This window comes from Acinonyx jubatus, chromosome A2 (genome assembly GCF_027475565.1).
Source record: "Acinonyx jubatus isolate Ajub_Pintada_27869175 chromosome A2, VMU_Ajub_asm_v1.0, whole genome shotgun sequence".
NCBI lineage: Eukaryota > Metazoa > Chordata > Mammalia > Carnivora > Felidae > Acinonyx > Acinonyx jubatus.
Genome location: NC_069383.1, coordinates 145,699,088 through 145,718,757, shown reverse-complemented (window position 1 = coordinate 145,718,757; position 19,670 = coordinate 145,699,088). Strand labels below are relative to the sequence as shown.

Sequence of the window (19,670 nt, the reverse complement as noted above, 5' to 3'; positions counted from 1 at the left end):
AGAGAGAAAATCCCAAGTGGGCTCCACACTGCCAGTACAGAGCCCAATGTGGGGCTTGAACCCACAAAGCAGTGAGATCATGACCTGGGCCAAAACCAAGAGTCAGACGCTTAACCAACTGAGTCACCCAGGCACCCCTGAATCTTAGTTAATAATATGATTCCCCTTTCCATTACCACTTGCACTTCTTTTAGGCTACCTTTATTCTTGTGAAATATTTGCAAGGAAAAGCCAGATGTCCCATTTCTTTCCTACAGTATTTTTACTCTATTACCTGTGCCAGTTTCTCTGGTCTTTGCTTGGTTCTCCAGGAGGATTCTGGGGCCACCACCACTCTTTTCTTCTGAGAGCATTCTACTCATCCAAGCTGTTTGGCCCATGTTGTGAACAGCCTCATTAACCTAACACAAGAGTAGGGTTTTTCTAATGGAATATTACTAGAAAACAAACCAAAGCCCCAGCCAGAAACTGCAGACTTAAAGAACTTATTTGTTACTCTAAGAATGATTGCTTGCCAAAGGGTTTCATTTCCAAACTCATTTCCTCAGGCCATGGTAGGCATACTGGGAGTTTATGAAGCTTCAGGATGAACATGACAAACCTTGTTGGAGTGCCGGCTTTATCAGGAGATAGGTGGAGTGGTGTTGGGGGTTGGGGGTTAGTACTTTGGTAAGGAATTTTAAAAAATTGTAATAAAAATTAGGCATAGAAAATAATTCATATGCATTTTTAAGGTAAAATAAGATTTTTTTTTTTTTTTTCAAATAAATTTCAGAGTTTAGAATTTTGGATCGTGCCATGAGAGTCCCCAAGGGATAAGAACGTTTTCTGCAGACATTCAGGACTCGTCAGTGGAAAAGTTTGAGAGGCCCTGGCTTAAGTTAATCAAGATCTGGACACAGACTGCCTTGATGGGCACATCTTTTTAGAACATGAAGGCCTTCTTTTTTTGTTGTTTTATTCTTGTCTGTTTTACATGGCATATCAGGATACTGAGATCCTGGAACTGGAGCTAGATATGTTCCTTCTGGAACCTGCTTCATAGCCATCTTATTGACAGAAAGCTAACCTCCTGAATATCAACTTTGGCCTCAGGCTGACCTCCTTCACCTTAGACCACTGAGTAGGGAAAGCTGATCTTCTCAACCTCTGGATCTCTGCCTTTCCTGCAGAGAGTTTGCTTTGTGCTTTTTCACTGACCCCTTTCTATTTGTCCTCTTTGCTTACAATGTAAAGAATTAGGGGTAAAGTGTTCTAGGCAGAGGGCCAGAGCAAAGGCCCTGGTGTGGGAACGAATTTGCTGTTTAAGAATCAGGAACATAGAGGCCATGGTGGCTGGAGCGTAGAGAATAGAGGCCAGAGTGGTCTGGGATGAGATAGGGAGGGCCTGAGCATGTAGGGCCAGCGGTAGCAGTTTGAGATATACCCAAACCCTGGTTTTATTCGTTTGGGTTCTAACATGCTTTTTCAGATTCTCACCGCGAGTTCTGGACATATCATTAAACAGTAGCAGTCTGCAGGAAAAGTCATGCTCTCTGAGCAGCTGGAAGTGGAAGAGGTGTAGGGGAGCTTCCAGAAATTTGAACTAAGATCAGAGTGGGTGGGGTGATTTCAGCAATCTAATGGGAACTCTAACCAATGTTTTCTCCCTCCAATGGAAGCCCCCAGGGCCCTTCAGAAGGCAGCATAGTCTATGGAGTTGTAGTTTTCACCATTTTTTATGACCTTTCTGTTACATTAGACATTCTTAGTTTAAGCCTAGATTTCTTCCTTTTCTAAGAATAGTTTTTAAAGGAAATATTTATTTATTTTGAGAGACGGAGCGTGCACATGTGCACTCCTGTGTGAACCAGGGAGGGGCACAGACAGAGGGAGAGAGAGAATCCTAAGAAGGCTTGGCGCTCTTGGTGCAGAGCCCAACACAGGGCTCAATCGGATGAACCGTGAGACCATGACCTGAGCCGAAATCAAGAGACGATGCTTAACTGACTGAGCCACCCAGGCATTCCTAGATCCATTTTAAAAAATTTAGTGTGATAGAATCCATTCCTGTTGTTCATTTTAATACTCAAATTGTCCTGGGTTTGGCTAGTGGGAGCCCATTTCAGCTGACTTCAGTATTCCTTTGACATGTTCCCTACAATTTGTGAGCACTTCCTTTTCTTTCTGGTACAACGGTGTTCCAAGCCTAGCTTGTATCTTCTCTGTTCTGACCTGGGAATTGGCCTTTTCTCCAAACTCCTGGTTTCTTTTAGAGGGAAATGGTATTTAGAAACCAAGATCTGGGCTATACATATGCTCATTACTACTAGGATATCATTGATTGTTGGCTCTTTTGGTCTCTAGAGCTAGGAAATACATTTATTTAAAAAATTGTGTTCAGGGACGTCTGGGTGGCAGTTAAGCGTCTGACTTCAGCTCAGGTCATAATCTCGTGGCTCGTGGGTTTGAGCCCTGCATTGGGCTCTGTGCTGACACGGTGAAGCCTGCTTCAGATCCTCTGTCTCCCTCTCTCTCTGCCCCTCCTCATTCATTCTCTTATTCTCTCTCTCTCTCTCTCAAAAATAAAAAAAATAAAACTTAAAAAAATAAATTAAAAATTGTGTTCATAACAGTGCTCTTAATTTTACTCCTTCTCCCATTCCTTATCTGTATCTCCCTTTTCACCCGGTGAGAACCTGGTTCCCAGTAGCATCACGGTATTTATTCATTTGTTCAATTGTACAGTGCACTCAAAATAGTTTCAGATATCCACTACAAACAATAAGTCTAAAATTCAAGATTATTTTTGCAATTTTTTTTCCTTTTAATATATCTCACTTAAGCTGCATAGACAGAGTACTATATTGTCAAAAAGTTTACTTGGATTTTTGTTTGTTTTTCCAGCTTATCAAGGTTTAATTGTATACTGTGTATATACCCTTAAAACTATCATCAAGTTAGTGAGCATATTTGTCACCCCTGAAAGTTTCCTTATCCCCTTTTGAAGTCCTTCCCTCCCCTCCCTGCCTTCCAACCCTGTCTCTAGTGAACCATTGATCTGCTTTCTGCCCTTACTGATTAGTTTATATTTTATAGAATTTTGGTATAAATGAAACCACATAGTGGTTTTGTTAACAAAGTGGATATGGATTATGTGAAAGAAAGAAGGTAAGGATCAATCCCAAAGTTTTTGGATTGAACAGCTTGAAGATGCCATTTTCTGAGCTTGGAAAGACTGGGGGAGAGGCACAGAATGGGGACAGACAGAAGTGTAGTTTTAGAGACATGTTAAGTTTGACATGTCTTATGGCTCCAAGCTAAGATGTTGAGAAGGCAGTTAGTTAGATTACTGAGTTGAAGTTCAGAAGAGAAGTCTACATTGAAGATAAAAACATGGGCTATATCTGTATATAAATGGTACTTATGACATGGGACAGGATGAGATCATCCCAGGAATAAGAGAAGTAATCTGAGTGACTAAGCACTGGACACTCAGCAGTGGGGAAGGTGATAAAGAGGGTCTAGGAAAGAAGACTGAGAAGAAATGGCCACTGACGTAGTAGGAGACCCAAGAGAAAAGTGCTATGGTGGCTTAAAAAAAAAAAACAGTTTCAAGGAGGAAGTGATCAACTTAGTTAGTTAAAGGCTAGCAATAACCAGGGTAGTATGAGGAGTAAGAATTGACTGCTGGATATTTGTAGTATTTGCAAATCAATCAACATGATACATCACATTAATAAGAGAAAGGATAAAAACCTTATCATCATTTCAGTAGATGCAGAAAACGCATTTGACAAAGTAGAATATTCATTCATGATAGAAACCCTCAAGGAAGTAGGTTTAGAGGGAGCATACCTCAACATAATAAAGGCCTTGTATGTAAAACTCACAGTTAACATCATCAGTGGGGAAAAACTGAGAGCTTTTTCCCTAAGGTCAGGAACAAGACAAAGATGTCTACTCTCACCACTTTTGTTCAACATAGTACCGGAAGTCCTAGCCATAGCAGTCAGACAACAAAAAGAAATAAAAGGAATCTACATCAGTAAGGAAGAAGTAAAACTTACATTATTTGCAGATGACATAATCCTATATATAGAAAACCCTAAATACTCCACCAAAAAACTACTAGAACTGATAAATGAATTCAGTAAGGTCACAGGATACAAAATCAATATACAGAAATCTGTTGCATTTCTATACACTAATAATGAAGCAGCAGAAAGAGGAATTAAGAAAACAATCCCATTTACAATTGTACAGAAAAAAAAAAAAAGTAGCCTAGGAATAAACTTAACCAAAGAGGTGAAAGACCTGTACTCTGAAAACTATGAAATATTGATGAAAGAAATTGAAGACGACAAAAAGAAATGGAAAGGCATTCTGTGCTCATGGATCAGAAGAACAAATATTGTTAAAATGTCTATACTACCCCAAACAATCCACAGATTTCATGCAATCCCTCTGAAAACACCAACAGCATTTTTCACAGGACTAGAACAAATAATCCTGAAATTTGTATGGAACCAAGAAAGACCTCAAACAACCAAAGCAGGCTTGAAAAAGAAAATAATTTGAGGTATCACAATTTTAGACCTCAAGTTATATTACAAAGCTATAGTAATCAAAACAGTATGGTAATGGAACAAAAAATAGACACACATATCAATGGAAAGAATAGAAAGCCCAGAAATAAATGCATAATTGTATGGTCAATTAATCTTTGACAAAGGAGGAAAGAATATACAATGGGAAAAAGACAGTCTTTTCAACAAATGGTGTTAGGAAAATTGGACAGCTACATGCAAAAGAATGAAACTGGACCACTTTCTTATACCATACACAAAAACAAATTTTAAATGGATTAAAGACCTAAATGTGAAACCTGAAACCATAAAAATCCCAGAAGAGAACACAGGCAGTAATTCCTCTGACATTGGTCGTAGCAACATCTTTCTAGATGTGTCTACTGAGGCAAGGGAAACAAAAGCTAAAATAAATTATTGGGACTACATCAAAATAAAAATCGTCTGCCCAACAGGGGTGCCTGGGTGGCTCAGTCAGTTAAGTGTCTGATTCGGTTTTGGCTCAGGTCATGATCTCTCATGAGTTCAAGCCCTGCATCAGGCTCTGTGCTGATGGCATGGAACCTGCTTGGTATTCTTTCTCCCTCTCTCTCTGCCCCTCCCCTGCTCGCTCTCGCTCTCTCTCTCTCTCTCTCTCTCTCTCAAAATAGATAAATAAACTTACAAAAAAATTTTTTTTAAAAAGATCTTTTGTACAACAAAGGAACCAACCAACAAAACTGAAAGACAATCTACTGACTGGGAGAAGAAATTTGTAAATGATGTATCTGATAAAATGTTAGTACCCAAAGTATATAAAGAACTTATACAACTCAACACAATAATAATAATAATAATAATAATAATAATAATAATAATAGTAATAAAAAAATGGGTAGAAGAGATGAATAGACATTTCTTCAAAGAAGACATCCAGATGGCCAAGATGCTTAACATCACTCATCATCGGGGAAATGCAAATTAAAACCACAATGAGATATCACCCCACACCTGTCATAATGGCTAAAATGAAAAACACAAGAAACAAGTGTCAACAAGGATGTGTAGAAAAAGGAACCCTCGTGCACTGTTGCTGGAAATGCAAACTGGTACAGTCACTGTGGAAGACAGTATGGCGGTTCCTCAAAAAATTAGAGAACTACCCTATGATCCAAGAACTACTGTGTATTTATCCAAAAAATAGAAAAGCACTGGCTCAAAAAGATACATGGATCCTTTGTTTATTGCAGCATCACTTACAATGGCAGCAGCCCCTGGGGCGCCTGGGTGGCTCAGTCGGTTAAGCGGCCGACTTCGGCTCAGGTCACGATCTCACACTCCGTGAGTTTGAGCCCCGCGTCGGGCTCTGTGCTGACCGCTCAGAGCCTGGAGCCTGTTTCAGATTCTGTGTCTCCCTCTCTCTCTGACCCTCCCCCGTTCATGCTCTGTCTCTCTCTGTCTCAAAAATAAATAAACGTTAAAAAAAAAAAATTAAAAAAAAAAAAAAAACCAATGGCAGCAGCCCAAGTGTTCATCAGTAGATGAATGAATAAAGAGGATGTAATGTGTATACACACACATACATACAATGGAATATTATTCAGCCACAAAAAGAACAAAATCTTGCCATTTGTAATAACATGGATGGATCTAGAAATATAATGCTAAGCAAAATAAGCCAGTCAGAGAAAGACAAATATTATATTATTTCATTCATGTGGAATTTAAGAAACAAGACAAAAGAAAAAAAAAGACACAAACAAAAAAACAGACTCTTAACTATAGAGAACAAACTGATGGTTGCCAGAGGGGATGTGGTTGGGGGCATAGGTGAAATAGGTGAAGGGGACTAATAATACACTTATCTTGATGAGCACTGAATAATATATGGAATTGTTGAATCACTGTAATGTACACCTAAAACTGATATAACACTGTTAATTACACTGGAGTTAAAAGAGAATTGGCTGTCAGATTTAGCAGTGTGGGCGTCCTTGGTGACCTTGATGAGCATTTCAGTGCCATGATAGGGGCTAAAATAAGAACAGGTGGAGAGGAATTGGAGACCCTAAGAATAGACAAGTTTTTTGAGGGGTTTTGCTATACAAGGAAACAAAAAGAAGAAGTAATAAATGAGGGGGTATTTGAGGTCAAGGAAAGGCTTTTTTAGGGGTGCCTGAGTGGTTCAGTTGGTTGAGCATCTGACTCCTGATTTCGGCTCAGGTCATGATCTCGCAGTTCATGGGATCCAGCGCCATGTTAGGCTCTGTGCTGACAGTGTGGAGCCTGCTTGGGATTCTCTATTTCTCCCTCCCTCTCTCTCAAATAAATCTAAAAAACATTAAAAATAAAAAAGAAAGGCTTTTTTAAAAGTTAAAAAGTTTTATCCTTCTAACTTTTTGCCAGTGGGGCTTATCAGGTAGGGAGGGAGAAATGGATGACACAGTATAGTTGGGGGCAGTCTATACTGGCTCAAGCCAAGACCTGGGAAAAATCCTTTACCTCAGCATGTTAGTGTGTAATAGAAAGGAACACCCCTCAGGGCAAGGTAATCATCTTCCTCTAAATTTTTGTATCTTGGGCAAGACCTTGCTGAGCCTTCAGGTTCACTTCTGCAAGATGAAATTCTGCAACCTGAACTCTAGATCTGTTGTTTTCTCATTCTGGATGAAGACGTGGAAGTATGGGCATGTTTTTAGGAACAAAGAGGAATCACCAAAGTGGAGAAAAGGGCTGTAAATCTGCATGGAAGGCCAGTTTAGCCATGTGACTTGAATGCAAGACAGACAGTATAAATAGCTCTCTATTGCATTTTAGCATTTTTTTCTCAACTTAGATGACCAGCACCAGTCCTTAAATTATAGATTCACGACAGATCTTTTTATTCTGTATTTGTTTTATCCTCTTCCCTTCCCCAGAAAGTTGTATCACCTCTTCCTGAGACAAGTTGGATATCTGTTGTCGGACTGGTAGCCTAAATCAAGAATTTAGGGTGACTTCTTACTAGAAATGAAGTAGTGCCAATTTTGCAACCATTTCCTGTCCTTTTCTGTGTGCCAGGCTTAAAGACACAAAGGTGCAGAGTTCGGGTGTGCTGGGGGCAGAAGATTGTTTGTAAATCTGCGGCAGGAAAGCGTGTCAGATGTTGACCCAGTTGTTCAGAGTGACTTTGTAGGACCTTCAACCCTCTTTCCCAATAATCCAGGGGGTGGGAACTTCTGACTGTGAGTTTAATTTGCATTTCCCTGATTATTTAAGATGTTAGGCTTTTTCTATATGCTTATGGCCATTTTCAGTCTTGTAAAGTGTCTGAACACATTTTTTGGAACATTTTTCTTTCCTTTCATCTATTTCTTATTGATTGGAATTCTTCATATCTGGTTATGAGTCTTATTGGGTACACACACACACACACACACACACACACACACACACACACACCTTTTCCTTCTATATTGCTTGGTTTTTCACTTTTAATTGTGTTTTGTGGGGCTTATTTTGCAGTTTTATGCTCCTTTTTATATTGTATTTTTGATGAATAGATGTTTTAATTATAATGAAATCAAATTTATTTTTACCCTTTATGTTTAGTGCTTTCCCAAGGTCATGAAGATATTGTTATTTTTTAGAAGCTTTAAATGTTTTACCTTCACATTTAGGTCAGTGATCCATCGTGAATTGATTTTTGTATGGTGTGAGGTAGGGGTCAAGGTTCATCCTTCTCATTTCCAAATATGATTATCTAATTGATTCAGCATTCTGCATTGCATTTTCCTGTACCTTTTGTTATAAACTGAGGCACAGTACATACATAGCTGTCTCTGAATTCTATTTTTTTTTCCACATAACTTTCAGGGAAATGGGAATAGAGGGAAAATTATGCAGTGTGGTGGCTAAGAGCATGAACTCTGGAGACAGATCAGTCACCTAGGTTTAGATCCTATCTTTACTACTTAATGGCTTTTTGAGCAAATTTCCTTATCTGTAAAATGGGAATAATGGTAGCACTATCTACTTAATAGGGCTGTTTTGAGGACTGAATGAGTTAATGTTTATAGTATTTGTAATGGCCTTGGACATGACTGGGGATGCAGTGCATGGGATCCAAATCTAGTAGGGCTCACTGCAGACCTGGTGCTGGGCCTGTAGCTATTCACCAGCTACTTTGTCTGCCCTGACTTCACAGTCCCCAGCAATCCTCCTGAAGGAGTGTCTTTAAGTGTTTTGTAAATTGTATTCTGAAGTCTTATAGTAGTCTTTGGTCCAATTTAGAGTACAGAAGCAGGATGTGCCAGGTTTGAATAAAATTCCCCAAACAGCGTACCAAGAGAGAAAGCATCAGTTACTAACCTTGTCTCCCCAGATATATTGACAGGCACTGCATCCTAACAATGTTGAGCACATGCTGAAATAAAAATAAAAAGGAAGAAACCTAGAGATGGTCTTCTATAGGCTTTTAGGCAGAGACCTGAAAGAGAATATGGGTTACAATTAAATTAGAATCTAACACATCCCTGTTAGATAAGGAAATGAGAAAAGAGGGACACAGCATCTGCAAAGGCCCAGAGCCTCTGAGAGCACCATGCTTTTGAGGCTAGAGAACATGGAACTGAGAGTGGGTGGGTGGAGGGAGGTTTTTGGTAGTCAGGTAGTGAGCTAGCAATCAGGAAAGGCATGAAGGATTTCAGATTTTATCCTAAGAGCAGAAGGGATAGTTTTAAAGTGTTTTAAAAGATCCTGGGTGGGTGGAGACTGTGACTAGAACGGATTCACAAAGCTCACTCTTTCTGCAGTGTGGATTGCAGGGGGGCAGGGAGACTCTGGAGGCCAGAGCAAGAATCCAGACCAAGTAGTACAGTGGTGTGGAGAGAAGAAGAGAGGGATATTTAGGTAACTTCTTAGGGCACAGAATTCATGACTGAATATGAGAAGATGAGAGAAAGCTAGAATGAATGAGGCTTTTTTCCCTTGATGGTCACTGAGTGTGGTGGAGGTCTAAAGAGTTGCTACTCTGTGGGGTGTGGGGTGCTGGGAGAGCTACTACGGAATGCTCTTCCACTATAGAGACTTTGTGCTTATGTTCTTAGCCACTCTTCTTTTAATTGTCCCCTTCACCCATTAGGAAGCAAGGCTGTTGTGTAATGTGCTCCTGGATAAGTACATATTTTCTTTGCATTTTCTACAGCCCCAAGGAAAAGGTTTGTTGTTTTATTTTTATTTCTTAAATTAAATTTAATTAATTAATTAATTTTTAAGTAATCCCTGCACCCAACATGGGGGCTCAGACTCATGATCCCAAGATCAACAGTCTCATGCTCTACTGACTGAACCAGCCAGGCATCCTTGTTTTATTTTTAATATGATCAGCCAGAAAGGGCCTTACCAGTCTTTCTTTGATCAGAGCAACTCTCTAACCTTTTGCATTCATGGAGTTAACATTTAAGGTTCCAGCCAATGAGACTATTCCGAGAGTCTGTAATCTGCACTAGTTTATTATTTTGCCAAGGCATGACTTTTAATGATGCTCTCTTCAGGTTGGGGTGTGGAGAGTGAGTCCTGTCCTGTCCTCCAGAGCATCTGCTCCTCAACCTACCCTGTTCTCTGCTCTCAGATCAGAAATTCTGACGGGATTGTTTAAATGTTTCAGTTGTACATGAATGCATTTTGTGGAAGAAATTATGTGCTGTAGCAGTATTCTCTAATTTGGGCATTTTGCAAAGGTATCTTCTCTCTTGCCTCCTGTGCTTTCCCTTCACGATGTCTGTTGTGAAGTCTGATTTGATGCTTTGCTTGTGAAACCCTACTCTTTGTTCACAGCCTTTTCTCACCTAATGAATCCTTCTGGGAATTTGAGGTTTTATTTTTTGTGGTTGGTAGCCTCAATACATCAAAATGTTCATGAGTAGAATGAAAAAGTAAAAGTTCTGTTGATTGACCTTCCCCCACCTCCTCCCTGCAATACAGATCCCTAGCACGCTTTTGTTTGTCCATTGGACCAGCTTTACTGTCTTCTAGGTTAACAGACACAAGTAACACATTTTGAAGGATTATCACCTTAGTGTGTATACACAAGTCCTCTCTCAAAAGACACAGAATGAGCTTTTGCTATTTCTTTTTGCTCATTCCCTCTTAAAAGAGGCAGCACTTAATGCCATCCTAGTTTCCTCTTGCTTGTTGTGGACACCCTTACATGGGAGTCCTAGTGGAGTTTGCATGTTATGGAAAGATTTGTATGTTATTCTGTGCTTCTGCCACCATTTAAAGTGGGTTTGCAGGCAGGAGAATGGGTGTGGGGTTTTGCCAGCCTGAGATCCAGAGGGAGGGGCAACAGTTCCCCAAGGCCATAAACAGGCTTATTCTCTTCATTCTTCTTTTAAAACCCCCACTTTGATGATGCTGAGATCCTGTTTTCCCCTCTTACACTCAGCTGTCAGGCTCAGTGGGGATGCCTGGAGATTGCTTTCTAGCCTCCTTGAGAGAGACTGCCAATTGGAGTCCTCACAGAAGAGCAGGAAGCCCAGCATGGACTGACATGTCCCTTGAACCAGCTCCAGTCTTGACACTTCTCTCTGGTTATATAACATCAAGCAGCTGCAGCTTCCAGAACCACTTTATTCCTTATAGTGCTGAATGGCAGGTGGAGGAAGCACTGACCCTTTAGTGATCCTGAAGTTTCCAGGAATAATTTGCTTGAGTATTTAATTCTATTTTTATTTCTCCCATGTTTGCATCACTCCTACTTTGGGAAATAAGCAAGGCAATAGTCCATTGCTTCAGTCTTCCCACTAAGGTCCTTAGCCTAGTCCCTGTTTATTGATTGATTTATTTAGGGTGATTTTTTTAAATTTTTTATTATTTTTAAAAGTATTTATTTAATTTTTTATTTTAACGTTTATTTATTTATTTTGGGAGAGAGAGAGCACAAGCGGGGAAGGGACAGAGAGAAGGAGAAAGAGAATCCCAAGCAGGCTCCGTGCTGTCAGTGCAGAGACCCACGCGGAGCTGGTTCTCACAAACCGTGAGATCATGACCTGAGCCAAAATTAAGATTTGGTCGCTCAACCAACTAGGCCACTCAGGCACCCCGAAGTTTTTTTTTTTTAATGTTTCATTTGTTTTTGAGAGAGATAGTGCAAGCTGGGAAGGGGCAGAGAAGCAGGGGACAGAGGATCTGAAGCTCAACTGACTGAGCCACCCAGGCACCCCTCACATAATCTTTTTTAAAAATCTTTATTAGACAGTGAAGAGACCTTTGGAAGTAAAATTACAAGGGAAAATTTTGAGGAAAGAGTGGCCAGTCTATTATCACTCGAGACCTTTAGCAGATCTGGAAGGAAGAGCTCTCCCCACCCCAGGCAGCTGACTGAAGATCGCTAGGTGCCATGGTCACCAGGTGCCTTGGGTCATATGTTGCTCTTGGATGGGCTGCAGCTGTTTCCAGATAGGACTCAGCTCTTCAACTTTGCCTGCTGGGTAGTGGGGTTTCCCTCCCTTAATGTGTTACAATGGCTAGGTGTCGTGTTGCTTCTGGAATTCTGGGGGATGGAAGGATGGGGTAAATCAGGCTGAGTATATATGATCAGCATTAATGTTTAGCATGGAGACTTCAGTTAAGGAGGGGAAAAAATTAGTGTGAGTTTTCTCATGGCTGATGGAATAATAAAGTTGAATGATTGGAGTAAGTGTGGGAATACTTCAAGAACCAGCCTACATTTCTGAAGTAATGGTTTCGGTTTTGACTACTGTAGGCGATGAAGTTTTTCAGATTTGTAAGTATTCTTTATTACACTTACAACTCCTTTGCTATTTATTTTATAAGTAGCATCTAGTCTGTGGCTTATCTCTTAACATTGTTGATAGTGTTCTTTGTTGTAAAAAAAAATCTGTAATTTTATTGTAGTCACTTTAAATAAGCTTTTCCATTGTTCAGTGGTCATTTATTTCATGGGTGGAAAAGAGGCATATTTTAAAGATTGGAATGTGGTTTTCATCAACATCCTTGTTCTTAAGTGTTTATTTTGAGAGGGGGGTGTGGAGAAAGCATGAGCAGGGGAGGGGCAGAGAGAGAGGGAGAGAGAAAAATCCCAACCAGGCTCCTTGCCATCAGCACAGAGCCCAATGCGCGGCTCAAACCCACAAACTGTGAAATCATGACCTAAGCGGAAATCAAGAGTCAGACGCCCAACCGAGCCACCCAGGCACCCCTCATTTTTTTTTTTTAAGGATGCCTTGTGAAGAGCAGAAGTTTTTAATTTTGATGAAGCACTTTTATCATTTTTTTCGCTTGTGGTTCAAGCTTTTTGTATCCTGCTTAAGAAATCTTTACTTACCCTAGGGGTGCCTGGGTGGCTCAGTTGGTCGAGTGTCTGACTTCACCTCAGGTCATGATCTCACAGTTCATGGTTTCGAGCCCTGCATGAAGCTCTGTGCTGACAGCTTGGAGCCTGGAGCCTGCTTTGGATTCTGTGTCTCCCTCTCTCTCTGTCCCTCCCCTACTCTCACTCTTTCTTTCTTTCAAAAATAAACATTTAAAAAAAAAAAAAAGAAAAGAAATCTTTACTAACCCTAAAGTTGCGAATATTTTCTACTACATTTTCTGCTAGAAGTTTTATAGTTTAAGCTTTTATATTTAGGCCTTGATCCATTTTGAATTATTGTTTATGTATAATATGTAATGAGGTGAGAATTGTATCTGTTGCAAATGGTGTGTTGGAAAGATTATCTTTCTCCATTGAATTACTTTTAATTACCTTTACAAAGAATCAATTGACTATAAATGTGTGGTCTAATTCTGGACTGTATTATATTAATTACTATGTTTATCCCTAGGCAAAATCATAATTACTGTAGTTTCAATCAGATAGTACAAGAATTCCAACTTCATTGTTGTCTTAAAAAATTATTTTGATTACTGTAGGACTTTTGCATTTTCATAAGAATTTTAGACTTCTGTCAATTTCAGTTGCAGATAGTGGCCACAGTTAAAATAGCAAAGTGGAAGCTACATTGCCTTTTATGCTAGCCTTGGAAGTTATAGTGTCACTTCTGTCTTATTCTTTTGGTTATAAGCAAGTCATAAGCCCACCCAGATTCAAGAGAAAAAGATTAGAATTTATTTCTCAATAGGAGGAGGATCAGGGTCAAACTGTAGGAAAGCATTGGGATGAAAGATATTGTTACATTCATCTTTGGAAAAAAGACTGCCACATTCCAGCCTCTGGCCACAGTAATTCACATCATCCCACATGCAAAATACACTGCCCCCTTTCCTCAAGACCCTCAAAGTTTCATTCCATTTCAGCATCAGTTTATAGTCCAAGATCTTGTCATCTAACTCAGATCCATGTGTGAATGTGGCTTTTAGTTGTAGTTTCTTGAATTCACTCCCTAAGTACAGTTTCTCTTATCTGAAGACTTTTTTCTAAGTCTTTTGTTTAACAGAGATCTTCTAGGCATGCCTGCAAAATCTTTAGGAGGCTTTTAGTCTGTTTGAAAAGGTCTATGAGGCACTACTGTAAATATTTCTGAAATCATAACAAAGGATCTTACAGGTCTACCCTGGATTTGATATCAATTTTCCATGTTACTACTGGTGATAGAGTTGCTAAACTGTCTGAAACAGTGTTTCTTTTTCTTTAGCTTTCTGTAACATTTTCCTTTAAGCCTTCATCAATAATCTCCTTGAGACCCTTTGGGCTTTTATGACCAGTTTCCTTATGACCCAGCTTCTTCTCACCACTTAACACCGAATGCAAAACCATACTCTAATTTTTTATTGATTTGTTTATTCTTATTTACCCCAAGTACCAAGTTCCTGTTTCAGTTACTAATACTGTGTCATAAATTTCCCCAAAACTTAAATGATTTAAAACAATAACATTTATTATTTCTTTTGGTTGCTGCTTGGCTGACAGTCTAACATCTAGGCCATCTAGATTTCCCTCCTTCCCTCCCTTCCTATCTGCCTTCCTTCCTTCCTTTTTCAATTTTTTTAAAGTAAGCTCTACCCCCAGTGTGGGGCTGAAACTCACCACTCCAAGATCAAGAGTTGCAAGCTCTACTGACTGAGCCAGACAGGTGCCCGTAGATTTCTTCCGATTGAATTTTTCTTGACTATGGATACTTTCCTGTTTCTTTGCATATCTGGTGATTTTTGAGTAAATAAAATGGTCTTTGTGCATAATATATTGTAGAGGCTCTGCATTCTTGTTCATTCTAATTTTCACAGGCAGCTCAGTTACTGATTGATCCATCACCTTGAACTTATGAAGCCTTGGTTTTATGCCATTTTGGTACCAATCTGTGAAAAGCCCAAGATGTTTTCCAATCTAATTTGGTAGGACTCAATCTCTAAATTCTCTCTTCTTGCAGACCTTGTCAGGGCTTGGTTTTAGGCTTTGTTAGGGAGGATCCAGTATATAGGTCTTACTGTAGAATGTGGTTCATACTCTTAGGGACAGCCTTTCTTTTGTCTCAGCAGGATGGCAGGGGTGTTATATAAAATGTTAATGACATCTTTAAACTCTGGCAAGTCTACAACTCCCCAATTCCCCTGGCATTGCTCTTCCCCTAGCACTGCTAGGCTTCTAATATCTCTATGCTGCTCTCACTGTGGTCAGATACATACTCTGAATGATTTCACTTGTTTGAAATTTGTTGAGGTTTGCTTTATGGTGCAGTATATGGACAATTTTGATAAATGATGCATGAGCTGTTGAAAACAATGTGTGTTTTGTCATTGTTGAGTGAAGTGTTCTAAATATGTTTGTTAATTCAGGTTTGTTGTTTCATTCAGTTCTTGTATAGCCTTACTGGTGTTTTTGTCTGTTGGCTCATATTCTTGAAAGAGACTTGTTAGTCTCTCATTATGATTGTAGATTTCTGTATTTCTTCTTTCAGTTTTGTCAGTTTTAATGTATTTTGACACTAAGGTGTTGTGTGTATACAGAATTGATATTGTTATATTTTCTTTGTACAATGACCTTTTGTCATTATGAAACATCCCTTTTTATTTCTAGTAATGCTTCTTACCCTAATGTCTCTTTCACCTGATTTAGTATAGATAGATATGCCAGCTTTTGATTAGTGTTTATTAGTGTTTATTCTTTTAAATTTTTTTTTTTGGTCTATTCTTTTATTTTCAACTTTTTCTCTGTTCTTATTTATTTTTCATGCTTGCACCAGTTAGTTGGGTTTTGTTTTTTTGATTCAGTCTGACAGTTTTAGTCTTTTAATTGAAATATTTAGTCAATTTATAGTTTATGTAATTATTGATAGAGTTGTGTTAAAATTTATCATCTTGATGTTTATTTTCTATATCATCTTCTATTTTGTTCTTTTTCCTTTGGATTAATCAAGTTGTTGGCATTTTTTTGTTTTTGTTTTTGTATGATTCAGTTTTCTCCCTATTGGCTTGTTAGTTATACAATCTTTTACTATGCTTTTAGTGGTTATTTAGGTTATGGTATGCATCCTTGTCTAATATAAATCATTGCTTTTATTATTTCCCCAACTGTATTAGAACCTTAGAACATTTTATTTTATTTTATCTTATTATTTATTTTTAACCTTACAGCATTTTAAATCTGTTTACTTCTTTCCTGCCTTTTAGGTTATATATCCTTATTTTAACTCTACACATTTTACTTAAAAAAAATTTTAATGTTTACTTTTGAGAGAGAGAGAAAGAAAGAGTGAGCGAGTGAGTGAGTGAGCATGAGTGGGGAAGGGGCAGAGAGAGGGGGGGGACACAGAATCTGAAACAGGCTTCAGGCTCTGAGCTGTCAGTGCAGAGCCTGACATGGGGCTTGAACCTATGAACTGGGAGATCATGACCTGAGCTGAAGTCAGATGTTTAACTGACTGAGTCACCCAGGCACCCCTTAATTCTACACATTTTAAATGCTATAAAATGTTATTGTTTTTCTATAGTCAGTATTCATTATATTTGCCTCATCTATACCCTTTTTGTTCCTTTATTTATTTATTTATTTATTTATTTTTAGGAGTTTATTTGAGCAAACATCAAATAGGTTGGTACCAACTAGAAGAGGTTAGGAGCCTTTCCTTTTATGGTGTTTTTCATTCCTTCATTTCTTTCTTTCTTTCTTTCTTTCTTTCTTTCTTTCTTTCTTTCTTTCTTTCTTTTTTTTGTCTGAGATCATTTTTTTTCTGGCTCAAGGACTCCCTTTGGTATTTAGGTTTGAAAATGTTTTTTGGCAACAAACTTAATGTGTGTTTCTGTTTGTCTGAAAATTGCTTTATTTTGCCCTCATTTTTGAATGATGTATTAGCTGGTACAAAATTCTAGGTTGCCAGTTATTTTCTTTCAACACTTAGAAGATTTTCCACTGTCTTCTAGCATCTTTCATGTCTGAAAAATACATTGCCATTCCTATTGTTTCTCCTTTGAAGGTAATGTGTTCTCCCCCACTTATGACTACTTGTACAGCTTTTTATTTGGTATTAGTTTTCAAAAGTTTTGCTATAAGCTCCCTAGGAATGGTTTTTTGTTGTGTTTTGTTTTTTTCTATTTATCCTACCTGTCATCCATAGAGCTTCTTGATTCCAGTTATTATATATGTTATTTCTAGAATTTCCCTTTGATTGTCTTTTTTTATTGAGTCTGATTATTTGGTGACATTATCCCTGTTTTCATTTTCTCCATTTCTTTGTTTTCTTGCACATTTTATCAGTTATTTATTATTATTATTTTTTTTAAGTGTCTAGACCACCAGTGATTCTGGTTCTGTTGTCTGTTTATCACCTCTTAGTTTTTTGTTTTTTTTTTTTGATACATTATCTTATTTTATTCAAATACCAGTCTGATCACACATGGTCCAAAAACACTCAAATAACAAACCAAGTATAGACAGATGTTAAAGATTGGTCTTCAAATATCATAGCCAATGATGCCACGCTTTCCTATGATCTCGCTGACATAAAATCACATCCACACCTCAGTAACCACCAAACCATTCAGCAGAGCTTCCTTAACTGTGAGCTGTTTGAAGCTACCAGTTTGAGCACTCTTGACTATTTTTTTCAAGCTCTGAATAGCTGTAGGGATCTCAGCAGGGGTTGGAGGAACCAACTCAACTTTGGCATAGTGTCAAAATGTGGCCAATTGAGTCTTCGAGCAAGTCACAGCAGCCTTCACCAGCTCTGGGGCCTTCTCCGTGAGGTTACGGACAAACTGGGCCATGATTCCAGGATTTTCCCTCTTAGTTTTTGATCATTTGGTCTTGTCTCCTGGCATAGCTGGTAATTTTTCATTGAATGCTGGGCAGTGTACATAAAAAGTTATAGAGACTATGGATAATATCTTTAGAGAAGTTTTCCTTTTCTTCTTCTAGGCACATACAGTGGGGCTGATCACCTTAATCCAGCAGGACAAAGCTGAATAAATGTCAGATCATAGTTTATAAGCCTTTGTTTACTCCTGGCACACCCCTGTTTCTAGAGTAAGGCCATCCCATAGGTTCCACTTGAGAACGAAGGTGTTCCCTGGAACCATCTGCTCTGGTGGTTCCTAAATTTCTAATCCTTCTCTGCACCTTGAGATTGCAGAAACATATTCTCTGCTTTTCAGTGGCTTTTAGCTTAGCTTTTTAGTCTCCCATCTCACCTTTAGAGCAAAGCAAATGACCTGATGAAAATGAACTGAGTTTTTGGCTCAGTTTTGCTTTTCCCATTTCATTAGGATCATGGTCCCTCATGTCTTCAATTTTTGTCTTTTTAGCCTCATGAAATTGTCAAAAGTTCTGGTTTCTTTGCTTTTTATTAACAGCCCTCAGTTTGGATGACTCTCAGTTTGCCCCAACACTCAGACTTGGCAAAAGAGGGGAATAAATGGCAGGAGAATGCTAGCTCACCTCTTCTTAATTTCCCTTTCTCTATAATCTTGTCCCTTCTACTTCTGGTTCTCTCAGCATCTCTTCAATGCCTTCAAAAAGGTTTTGTTGTTTTTAAATTCAATAACATGTTTCTAGCTATTCTTAGTGCAAGCAGTGGTTTGCCTCAAGCTATTCCATCTTAGCTGGAAGCAGAAGCACCAAGCCAACATTTAAAAATATGTATATATTCTTATTGAGGTACATTTTAAAGTTATAATTCAATGATTTTTAGTATATTCACAAGGTTTTTAACTATCACTACTGTCTAATTTCAGAACATTTTCATTACTCCAAGAAACAACCCTGTTATCCATAGGCAGGCACTCCCATTACCCTCTATCTCAGCCCCTTGCAACCACTATCCTGCTTGCTATCTATATAGATTTACTTGTTCTGGGCATTTCTATAAGTGGAATTGTACAATATGAGGCCTTTTGTGTCAGACTTCTTTAACTTAGTGCAATGACTAAGCCAACTGTGTGTATGTGTGTGTTAAAATATATGTAACATGAAATTTACCATTTTGGCCATTTTAAAGTGTAGAATTCTGTGGCATTAAGTACATTTACACTGTTTTGTAACCCTCACCACTATCCATTACCAAAACTTTTTAATCATCCCATATTGAAACTCTGTACCCTTTAAATCATCACTCTCCATCACTTTCTGTCTTTATTTTAACTATGCTAAATACTTCATATAAATAGAATCATGCAGTATTTGTCCTTTTGTGACTGAATTATTTAATTTAACATAATGTCCTCAAGAATCACGTTGTAACCCAGCAATTGCACTACTAGGTATTTATCCAAGGGATACAGGTGTGCTGTTTCAAAGGGGCACATGCACCCCAATGTTTATAGCAGTGCTATCGGCATTACAAAATATGGAAACAGCCCAATTGTCCATCGATGGGTAAATGGATAAAGAAGATGTGGTGTGTGTGTGTATACACACAATGCAGTATTACTCGACAATCAAAAAAAAAAAAAAATGAGATCTTGCCATTTGCAACTATGTGGATAGAACTAGAGGGTATTATGCCAAGCAAAATAAGTCAGAGAAAGACAAATATCATATGACTTCACTCATATGTGGAATTTAAGATACAAAAAAGATGAACATAAGGGAAGGGAAGCAAAAATAATATAAAAACAGGGAAGGGGACAAAACATAAGAGACTCTTAAATACAGAGAACGAACAGGGTTGCTGGAGGGGTTGTGGGTGG

The 19,670-nt window shown here is 38.5% G+C and overlaps 1 protein-coding gene and 1 pseudogene across 5 annotated transcripts in view; one reads left to right on the top strand and one right to left on the bottom strand.

Moving 5' to 3' along the window:
* RAD54L2 (RAD54 like 2) overlaps positions 1-19,670 on the top strand; it is a 114,505-nt gene that overhangs the window by 51,756 nt on the left and 43,079 nt on the right. The window lies entirely within an intron of this gene.
* Positions 16,335-17,799, bottom strand: LOC128314902 (ATP synthase subunit g, mitochondrial-like; annotated as a pseudogene).